The following is a 12113-nucleotide window of genomic DNA, read 5'->3' on the forward strand; positions in this document are numbered from 1 at the left end:
ATATTCAGGTGCATCCCTTGAAGGATTTGGTATATTACTCGCATTGGGGTGTGGAGGCATATTGAAATTGTTTGGGGGTATAAAGGATGTGAAGGGTCCATCATTTCTCTTGTTGTTCCTCTAATAGAACCTAGCATTGCTAGCCGGTTGTTGAAATGTTTGGTTCCCACCCGTTCCTTGAACTAAAATAGTATCTCCCAAAGGTGGGAAAGAAAAACCTGACCCATCAGTATACCCTTTTTGATCTACTACCTCATCAACTGGCTCGTTTGGTGACTCGGGAGGAAATCTCCCTTGGGGCTCTTCATAAGCTTCAAATTCTAGTGGGAATGAAAACTCCTCAAAAGTTAGACACTGATCATATCCCAGGGAATGGACAATCTCATACCTTGTAACCTTAACATCTTCATGGTTATTTGATTCATCTATTATGTTTTGAAATAGGTTAGATGCTCTCTTGAATTATGCACATCCTAACTCTGAATGTTGGTCCATCTCATGGAATCTGCAATACCTGGACATGGCGGACTCAGCCAAGAATATTCGATCTACTGGTCTATTATCTGTTGAAGCTTGATTATCATTGGCAACACCACATTTCCATTTCTTGGACCCATATTCCAAGTTCTCCTCTGGCTGGATTGATTGTTATATCCTTGGTCTTGTGACTGATTGTTACCTTGGTAGTTATTGTTTTGATAGTTCCTCTAATAACTGCCACCTTGGTTATTCCTTTGGTAGTCTCTGTCTTGATAATTCCTCTGGTATCCTCCTTCTTGATGGTTTCTTTGATATCCTCCTTGATAACCTCCACCTTGATTCTGGTAATTATTCCCTTGATTATTTCCCTAGGAACTTTGGAGTTGATTGTTCTGGTTTCTCAAATAGGTGACTTCCATAGACAGCTTCTTGACTTGGTCAATCAACTCTTTCATCTCATCCTTTTCTTCTTACATTCTTATGGATGAACTTGCACCTTGCGGATAAACTGGTACTGATGGCAGTGCTTGAGATAATGGAGGCCTTGGATGTACTACTAACTAATTTGCAGGCGCCTGGTAAGCAAGCTGTAGAACTGGATTCTTTAGATATCTTGCACCTTGGGGTTCCATTCCTTGTTGGCCTAATTGCTTTCCTATCTCAATTGCTTTAGTGTAGGCCTCAATCAACATTGTGGGAGTAGGATTTTCCATTCTTGTGAACATAGCCATTTGGTTGTTTAAGGCACTGAAGTATGCTAGTAAATTGACAAACCAGTAATAAGGGTCTTCCCCTACTGAATAAGGGAAAAGCCTACAGGCGACATCTTCCTCTTGAATTCTTTTATTGTACAATGCCTCTTGGAATACCTTGATATGCTCCTCTGTTGTACGATTAGGGTCATTAATAAAAAACTTGGAGCAGAATACTGCGAGATTCTTTGGTAGATCATGGTATTGTTGGAATAAGAGGGGTGAGGCATTGTTTTGGATCCATGGTGGTTGAGCCATCGTTGGTTGATTGATCTGAGCTTGAACTAGCTAATTGACTGGGGTCTAAATTGGTGGATTGACTTGAGCCTAAATTGGTGAATTACTTGGAGCTTGAATTGGTAGACTACTTGAGGGGCTAGTTAAGTTTGAGGTATCCTCTACCTCTTATCAGATATTAGTCTCTCAAATCTTTCAGGGGAAAAAGACCCGATCTTTCTATCCAGCTTGAAAATAATCCCAACTTGATTGTCTCTAATTTGAGTTCTCTTCAACAATAGATTGAGCTTGTCTTTGTGCTTTCCTTTCTCTCTCAAGCTTCCTTTCCAATTCTCTTTGACATTCTAACCTCCTTTGAATTCTCCTTTCAATAGCTCTTGCTTTTATTTCTTCTTGATTTAGCATGTCAATGGTGTCCAGGTACTCTCTAGTGTTCTCACTTTCCTCCAAAGCAGTTGAGCATAGACTAGCTACAATGTGATCTTGAAGTGTTCTCCAAGTTGCTCTAGGCTGATTTGTTCTAGGGAGCACCATTCTTCTTCATAATTGAATGCCAATAAATCCTCAAAATGAAATTTTTAGGCCCTCCTTCTAGTGCCAGATAATGTTGATGTGAGTTTTGTATCACTTACATAACATATTAGGATTTGAATATTCGATATTGGATATCAAACATGCAACTCCTCTTTTGAAAAGTTAATGCTCATGAAGACATAAGCAATAACTCCAATGTTCCTTACACTTGTGGATACTCAATCAGTTTTATCAATGTGATTCGTTGGTAATCACGTAGGCAGCCTTACACAAATTGTTGAGAATGACTTGGACTTTGGTGGGATGAAGGTGATGGTGATGGGTTTGTGAAATGTGCAGAGGTAGATAATGTTGATGGTGGTGATGATGGAGGATGTGTCTGCCAAGGATGATGTTGGTGGGAAAGCAATGGTGGTGGAAGGTGAATGGATGTGTTATAATACTTGACTTCTCTAACTTCCTTCTCTAAACTTCAACAACCTAGCTACTCACTATTCTACTCCTACTCCTATGAAGGGAAAGGTTAGCAAATGGATGGGGATCGAACCTAATGAGAGCTGACTAGTAGCCTCACTTCCATAGGTGCAATGATTCAAAGGAACTTTAAACTAGTGCACCACACAAGGCTTCCCAACTAGCTGCTAGGATGTTAATGGTCTAGTATTGATCCCTATCTAAAATTTACCAATGCTACCATACAACTATCCATCTACTTTACTCTTGCTTAAACAACTTGAAATGCAACCAATTTTAACAACTTGAAAATAAATCTAACTATGTGGAAGTAGAAAACATGCAATAACACCCAATGTTCTTAATCACCATGCAAGTCACAACAATAAAAAAGAGAGCAATTTTGGTATTATCTTAGCAACAATTTCTCCAACTCTTTACAAATGAGATCAAATGGCCTTATATAGGGGCCAAAGATACAATGGATGGTAGAGATCAAAACAAGATCAACGATCTAGATTGGATCCTAAAAATGCTAATTAGGGTTGCCACCCCATTGGTCAATGAGAAGTTGCCACCTCATCAATGGACCTGATGGAACCCAAACTTTCACAAAATTTGATTCCTAAGCACCATGGAAAAGACAAAAAATTTAGATCTCACCCATCTCATATATTCAAATAATTAATATGCCATGGTCAGGATAATGTGGAGAAGAAAGTTGGTTCGTATGTACATTTGTTTTAAAACTATACCACTATATCAGTGGTTTATCACAAAGGAAATACATAAGAAACTATTTTCATAATACATGGATCATATGTTTTAATCATAGAGATATCAAACATCAGAAAAGTATGGTTTCATATCACAAATTGAAGCAGATGGATATTATTACACCACATCCAACGAAACATCAAAGTGTATATATTGAAGACATTTGGAATTTATACAGGAGTGATGTATGTGTGAGAAAATATTTACTTTCTATAATACATTGGCATGAAGTGGGCAATCTATTCTAGTCAAAGGTCATTATTTTCTTATTTGAGTAAATGCCATATTTATACTCCAGTATATACTCTTGAACTTGGTTGTGAGAGTTAATTTTTCAACTGCTGGTAGCTGGTAATAGCTGCTTGATGTGAAGGTTGAGGTTCTTGATATAAATTTATAATCTAGTTTGGAATCAGAAGATACAAGGATAGTGAATAAGCTTCCAAGTCCCAGGAAAAGAGAATAGTCGAAGGCAAAGTTGGCAAAGAGTTATGCCAAAAAGGCTCTTCAGGCCATGGATTTGGATTGCTTTTGAGCCTAGTTTGGATTATAGGTTGATCTGAGTGTAAGTTCTGATTGCGCACACTTTTTCAATGTGGTTTTATTTCAAATGAATCATGACATACCTAAGATGAATTTGCAAGAACACAAACAAATCCAAGTTGAATCCACCAGCACAATATTAGTAGAAATGATGAATATATGGCAGACAAGATGCGGCACCTACCCTACTTGCTTTCTTTGGTTCTGCCTATGATGAAGCAGATTTACCATGAACAATGCTTAGAAGAGGAAGTGGAGGCCAGAATCCAAGGAGCAACATCAAAGATGGAAGTACCCAAGGCCAATGTCAGTATGGATGTAGTGCTTTATTGTGATAATTGTTATGCTTCAATTGTCAATTATCACAGAAGTTTCCCAAGCTGTTTTTATGATCTCTGTGTCACATGTTGTCAAGAGCTTTGAGAAGGCTGCAAACTAGGATGTGAAGAAGCCAATATCTCCCATCAGCATCCAACAAAACAAAAAAGCTTGAAATTACTGAATGGAAGACCTAGCTGGGAGCTTCAGCCTCACTGTGCAAAGAATATTTTGGAGCCTTCACACATGCTACCTGTTTGGAAAGCGAATAATAATGGTAGTATTCCTTGCCCACCAAGACTATGGTGGTTGTGGCAGTTAGTTATTCACTATAAAGTGCATTAGATTGCCAAACTTAAGAAAAATGTTGCAGAAATGGCAAGTAGCTGTAAAGTTCCAGATGCTTCAAATACTTTTAAGCGATGCACTTCTTGTTTCAAATCAGACTCTTATGCAAAGAATGTCGTACCTGATGGAAATTTGCATCAAGCAGCATATAGGGAGTCTAGAAATGATAATGTTTTATACTGTCCAACAGAGCATGACATTAAGAATGAAGGTTTTGAGCATTTTTAGAAACATTGGCTCAGAGGTGAACCAGTGGTAGTTCAAAATGTGCTAGGACATTCATCAGGTCTGTGTTGGGATCCCATGACGATGGGGAAGGCCGTTTAGAGGGTCTTGCTCATGATGGTGGCAGGCCTCAGATGTTGAAGTTGAAGGATTGGCCTCTAATTTTCTTTGAAGAATGTTCACCACAACATGGAATTGAAATAATTAGGATGAAGCTATTCGTGAAGGTAGGGCACACTCGTGAATACTGAAGAATGAATACCTACTAATCCACCATCGCTATTTGCATACATAGAATGACCCAACACGAGTGATGGGATGCAAGGAAATATGCACAAAAAAGAGATCCGCGTATCGCATTTTTGTGTTAGAAGTAGTGGTTTTAGTGATATGAAAACTAATCTTATTTTGTGCATCTGCAGGTTGTAGCATAGACTCAAATTTTCCTTGGGCCTTTGGAATGTGCAAATATGGACACAGGTGTTAGAATCTGGAGATTTATGCATGAGCCGATAGGAGTAATCAGAAGCTTCATTTGCCGATATAGAAACAAATTGAAGGAAAAATTTGAACCGCCGGTTATAATACAAACCATATTAAAAATTATATGAGTTACATTTCCTTGATCCAAATAAGTTTGACATAAGGAGCCAATCGTTTAATGGAATTTTGATTTAAGATTAGTTTCTTTTATGAAAAGGTGTGATGGTTGAGGTATGCCTCTCCGTCTATTATAAATATATGATGATAAAATCAAATGAGAGACAATATTATTATTCATTCTTATTTTAAAAAAAAATTCATCTATCCTATGTTGATAATATATTATATTCTTTTAATTGGCAAAAAAATAGATTTTTGAACTAAGCCTGTGGATGGTGGATTTTTGATTGAACTCTTGTGCCAGTCTAGAGTCAATTTGTATTGGATGGATCACCTAGAAGGAGTGTCTCCAGTACGATTTTATTTTCGGATCAGTAAGAAGTATTTATTTAATTTATTTGCATTAGAGTTTTAATTTTTTATTATGTTGTGTCCTTTGTAAGTATTTTTTATTATTTTCTATAAATATTTAATATTTGGATAAGTGGACTGAATCATTATTGCATTTTAAATTTGATAAACATATATATTGTGAAATATTTTATTGTTTTCGTATTTATGTCTAATTTGTTTCCACAGGAGTTAAAGTACATTTTAGACTGATTTAAATTGCGTTCATATAATTGATCTATCGTGTCTGTATTATTAAAATTGTTCATAGTTTAATAAATTGAATTTTATAAAGTTGTACGTTTCAACTAATAATATTGACTCTGTTGTCCAATTAATAAGCACTGGTCTTTACTCTTGATTCATAATCCATATGCTGGCAAATGTTTCATTTCTTGCCTTTGAAGAATTAATATATTCATCTTTTGCATTAATGTATATTTATTCTTTATTCAAAACATTACTTTAATCATTTACCTTTGTTCTCAATTCATAAATCGCAAGTTTGAAGTTCTCAATAATTCTTGCCATTTTGAAAGCTTTTGTTGTATTCCCATTCTAACCAATTTGCTATAGGCATCTTGGATCTAAGTGTTTCGTCCAAGATTAGGTACACCCGCCTCGGTCCTGTAGAGCCAGAAGCGTAGGGGATTTAGATCACATTGATTGATCCTGTCAAGTTGGCCTTAACCGGTTGGATATCCTAGCATCGAGCAGGCAAGGCTTGTAGGATTCTACTTTGTGGTTTTGGGAACCAACAGGACCAATGAAAAAAGTGCAAAAAGTGGCAACCAATGAGAAGGCACCAAAATGATGGCCAATCAAAAATAGATACTTGTCCTATTCTAGAAGAAAAAGAAATTGCCACTTGGGCTTACATCAAATGATCTTTTAATATAACTCTTCCCTTTTCTTTCATTTTCTTAGCTAAGGCAATGAACTTACCTAGCCTTTCATTAACTTCTTCCATAGGAGGACAAGGTGTGTTCTTCACCCTGAGTTCTGCTAAATTCGCTACACCGCTCGCTGCTTGTGGTGTCTTTTCATGATCCTTCTCATATTCCTTCACAAATCCAATAAAAGCACTGAGAAAGGACAAGGTGCCCAAATATTTTTTCTTGAGAGCAACCTTTCCCAACCCATCCAACCTCAATCAAAAATCTGTCTCGTTGACATCCTCTTCTCTAATATCCTCAAAACCAAGTTCCAACCCAACATCGCTCATCATGGTTGAAATAGAAGTGTCAATGCTTGGGTTGTGATGTACCATTGCCCTCTGTATCTTCTTTGCCAAGGGGGATTTTCCTTCCTTTAGTTTTTCCTTCATCCATATCATGTCCACTATAACAATATTGGTGTCGGTTATTCTCTTCATTTTTGAGAAGAACGATGTTTTGGGCATCATATCCTCTTTGTCTTTCTTAGTGTTTGTCCGCTTGGGATTCTTAGTTGCACTAACATCTTCCATACTCGTCACCCTATTACGGAATGGTAGAGTGGTGGACTAGAAGGCAAGTAGAACCAAGGGAAGCAATCCTTAGACTAGAATGAAAGAAGGATGTCAGCTTAAGGACCCCTTTCAACTCTAAATGATTAAAATTCACCTTAACCAATAATCATACAACGAATTTTTGAAATTAGGACTAGACCTCAAGAACTTCAAATCCTTTGCAAATCAGAAACTTAAACATCTAAAGCTATCCACCACTTGTCCACAAAGAAAAAATCAGACTTTCTCACGTATCCTCTCTCCCAACAAAAATGGTCGAAGTTTGATATAAAAGGTGTAGTCCTAAATGGAGAAAATCGAGCCTTCACATAAATTGCCCATGGCACATAAATCATATTTTCCCTAGCAGAAATCGCTAAATAATGGAGGAAATCTGCACATTGCAAACTCTTCTAACAATGAGAATTCTGCCCCAAGAGGAAAACTGCCAAGGAATGGAGGAAATCTGCCTTGGAATAAATTCGCCAAACACCCAAAATCTGCTCCTCAATGAAATTCGCCTAAGCATGGAGAGGAAAAATGAAAAGTGAGGAAGAAGTGGAAGAGAGGCCTCCTCTTATACCCAACTTCTCATTCCCTCTAAGCTAGCAGACTTGGTCCTGGAGGAGAGAAAAAACAAAATTAAATCAAAATCAAGGCCCACCATTAAATACTTAGCTAAAATTTAATTTTGCCAAAAGGAAAATTGCCCTTTTAAATTGCCAATTTGCCCCAAATTGCAAAAAGAAATTAAATGGTGCCTTGGAGATGTTAAATATTTCCATTTAATGAGGATTTAGTAATTAATACGTCATTAAAATTGGATTTTGGCTAACCAAAAGCCATTTTTCAATATTAAATTACCAATTTCATTAAAGGCAAAAAGGTTTCAAGGCAATTTTAATCTATTAAAGCCAATTTTTTACAATTTTCCTCCAAATCGATTTTGCTATGCTATTTAGAATTTTTTTGACAAAAATAAAATAAAATTGCTTCTGGAGCTAAAAATCAATTTTTGCAATTTAGCCTCATTTCTACAAAATTAAAATTTTCACCAAAGCAAAATTAAGATTTTCCAAAACTCAAGTCTAACAAAATTTTCCTTTTGAAAGATTATTCAAATTTACACAATTATATCCGGAATTTCAAAAGAAAACATCTAAGCATGAATCTACAATTTTATCCTGCCAAGCGTTGCATCTTAAAATTTTGTCCAACCTAAGGATGAAATAGGTTGCTCTGGAAAATCAAGCAAAATAGGGTGAAAATAAGCTAAGTCTCTCCACTAGCCTGAAAGTGTCCAAGGCTAAAAAACTCAAAAAAAATCGAAAATCATTGGACAATCCAAAAATTCGCAAAGGCGACTAAAAAAAGGGGGTCCCCAAAAATTTTGGGGCAATGGTATGAGAACCTCACAACAAAATTGTAATCATCAAAGAAGAGCAAAAAAATGAATTATAAAGGCTACAACAACAGTATAAGGAGCAACAAATACATACCTATCACAGCAAGGTGATTTGTACATTCAGAGGAATCTCATTCAGCAAACCAAGTTGCAAATCAAAGATCAGCTACTGCTTCATCCTAACAGGTGGATTAGTCAAATCCTTTAACAAGGTACACCTAACGGTCTTATGTAAATCTCTTTACCGAGTGCATATTCCAGTGTATGTTTGTAAATCCTTTTGTAAGGTGGACCTAGTAGTCCTTATTGCTCCTAACAAGGAAAATCATCAAAAGTAATCATTGTAAGCCTTAACAGGCCAACTTTATACTACAGTACGAAAGCTTGAGGGTATCATCCCCACCCCAGTTTTACTTTCTATTTGGAAGGTTTTTGGGTCACCAAATCTTATTAAAGTGTTATGTATGCTTTCATGTTTTTAGTTTCTCATGCATGCAGTTAAATCATAATTCATATATAGGATAAATTGCTAATCAAGGATAAAGTATTATAAAAGTTTTTAAAGTTACTGATTTACCCCTTCCCTCTCAGTAACTTAGCCTATCATAATATTTCCAACAATTGGTATCAAAGCATTGTGGTTCACAGTAAAAGGTTTAACAGCTTGAGAAAATATCAAAGGCAATGGAAGTATTCAAACTTGACAAGGCTATTGACAATGAGAAGTTAGATTTGGAATTGGCCATTGGACAACTCAAGAAAGCAAAAGAGCAACTCTCTTAGTCCCTAAAAAGAAGAAAAGATCTTGCAATCCAGATGAATGATTTACTCTATATTGAAGAAAGAATTGAAGACATCTATTCAAGCAATTCAGATGAAGTTGATGAAGCAATCAAAGAACTATCGGAGAAGAATAGTACTCTTTAAGAAGAAGTAAGAAAAATAAGAAGAGATCATGAAATTCAGTTAGTAAGATTGTGTGAAGTCATGGAAGAGAAAAACAAGATAAGAGAAGAGATAGAAGGAAAGAACAATGAAATACAACACCTATCCCTTCAGCAAGTAGACTTCATTGATCATCTCACCAATGCAAATGAAGAAATCATGAACCTGAGATCAAAGAATGAAAAATTGCAAAATGATCTAAACATTGAAAGACAAACCAATGAAAGAATGATGAAAATCCTAAGCAAACATGAATCGGTTGAATGAGCAAAGTCATTTCAAACAAAAAGGGAAAGCAAGAATTGGATACACAGAAGAAGGTGAAAACATCCAAGCAAGGAGCTCAAAGGAATCAAAAACCTACTTGCAGTCACTGTGGTAAGATAGGTCATACTTCAAACAAATGTTGAAGCAATGGGAAAGAAAAATTCAATGGAAAATGCTACAATTGTAATCAGCATGGTCATAGAGCAAATGAATACAAAGAAAAAACAATATTTGAAGGCAAATGCCACTAATGTAAGAAGCATAGGCACAAGTCATCAAAATGCAAAACCAAGATATTGAATCCAGCACAACAAATTATGAAAGTTATATTTGGTTGGGACTATAACACTCGGTGCAGATGTCATTACTATGGAGAATTTGGACACATTGCAATGAATTGTATAAAACATCACATGAGGAAAAGAGATACTGCCAAAAGATGTTTCATTTGTATAGAACTTGGTCATCTTGCCAAGAATTGTATGAATACTGGAAGAATTGAAGATGAAAAGAAGGCAAAAGCTAATAACATCATAAAAGAAATGAGACAACAATGGGTACCAAAGTCTACCGAGAATGCAAGCCTGAGCAATGATGATCAAGTCACTCAAGAATTGGGTAACTCCACCATTTCCACTTGATTTCTCAGAGGAGAACCAAAACTAGGCTACTAAAGAAGACATCTAAATCAGTTCTAGTTGAGAAGACAAAAGATCCATATCAGCGTTCAAGATGAAAAGGGATCACTGAGTAAGAGGTACCAGCTACTATCGAGTTACCTTCCTTATCGAGTGAGATCAGGTCACAAACTCTACCGACCAAGGTCGGGAGTAACTAAGTCTTATGTGGTTACTAAGTTATGAAAGACTACACCAAGTAATCAATGCAAGTGAAGTGGATGACAGTCTATCAATTTGATCTAACATTTGTACCAGGAATTTATGGTGAAATTTGATAAAATGAATGAAATCAAAGTCATTTTTCACCATGAACTTTCGAGCTGCTTGCATAGAGTGATCTTCAAGAGCATTCAAGCGATTTGAGCAAATTGTTACCAAGAGTTTTCAAATTCTCTCAAACCCTACCAAACAAAGATGGCAACTACTAGCAATAAGGTGAAATGAGGTTCAGACATGTTGGTTCGTGGTATAGAATGGAAGGAACCAAATTTCAAGCTTACTCCTGTAGTTTTGGAAACCCTAGATTTGAATGGAGCGCAATCTCATATCTCTCCTAAGGTACTATGTGTTAACGATATCCGTTATTATTTTAAATGTGCAATTTAGGATATTGGAACACTAGAAATGGATGAAACCCTAGAGAAGCTATGTGTTAATGGCATATTGAAACCTGAACACCAACATCTGGAAGCTAAAGGCTTAACACATATTCCTCATATGCCACGAGAATTTCAAGTTAAATGGATAAGATATGTCCTTAGTCGTGTGCATAATGGACAGATGCAGTTGGAGCAACCAATTTTGATCACAAAGAAGATGATCCATAGGATCACTGGTCTCCCAATGTTATCAAAAGCTAAAATGACTAAAACCTTGAGTTGGGTTAAACTGGAGAAGAAAACCCTAGCCAAGTGGGATGGTAGGGGAATGAAGATTAGTAGTGTGACTAATATGGAACTCAAGTTTGGAATACATATAATTGCTCACAAGATTTACAGTTTGAGCAGAATGAACAACATATCATGTGAAGCAGTGGACCTAGCATACAAGGTAGTCAAGAATAACCTTTCATTTGACCTTGTCGAGCTACTATTGAATCAGTTCAACAAAAACATGGAGAGCATCAGAACATCAAAGAACAATCCATGTAAGTTTGGCTCACTATTGATATGTTTATTTTTCTATGTTTAGAAATTCTTTCCATCAAAGATTACTATTGTTTGGAGGAAAGATGTGCCAGTACTTTATTAAATAAATGAATACATTGTTGAAATGGGAGAAAATTACACAAGTATCATGAATAATTATTTTCATGCATTCAAGGAGAAAATGAATAAATTTTTTTGAATCCCCAAGAAACTAGTTGAGGACTATAAAGATGATGTTTGTTTTATGGTGGATATTGACAAGGTATATATTCAGGAAGTTAGGCCTAGAATTGCATGGGTGAAACCTCTAGGATATGTGGTAAATATTGATGAAACAAAGAATATAAATGAGGCACTAATAAATGAGCCAGTTGACCCCAAGGCTGCTTACTTTGGCACATGTGATGAGGCTAAGGCCAAGATAGAACTAGAGATTAAGCTCCCTTAGGCAGTTAATAGAGGCAAGAAGAGGATTGCCAAGTTGACAACAAGTTCCACTCTCCTATTGACTGAGGGCAA

The 12113-nt window shown here is 36.3% G+C and overlaps 1 pseudogene; it reads left to right on the forward strand.

The window, feature by feature from the left end:
• Positions 1-4918, forward strand: part of LOC149562119 (lysine-specific demethylase JMJ27-like) — a 121414-nt pseudogene extending 116496 nt beyond the window's left edge.
• Positions 4919-12113: the final 7195 nt, after the last annotated feature.

The sequence above is a fragment of the Cupressus sempervirens genome, chromosome 4 (genome assembly GCF_028749045.1).
Source record: "Cupressus sempervirens isolate cs-2001-9-10 chromosome 4, ASM2874904v1, whole genome shotgun sequence".
In the NCBI taxonomy this organism is placed as follows: Eukaryota; Viridiplantae; Streptophyta; class Pinopsida; order Cupressales; family Cupressaceae; genus Cupressus; species Cupressus sempervirens.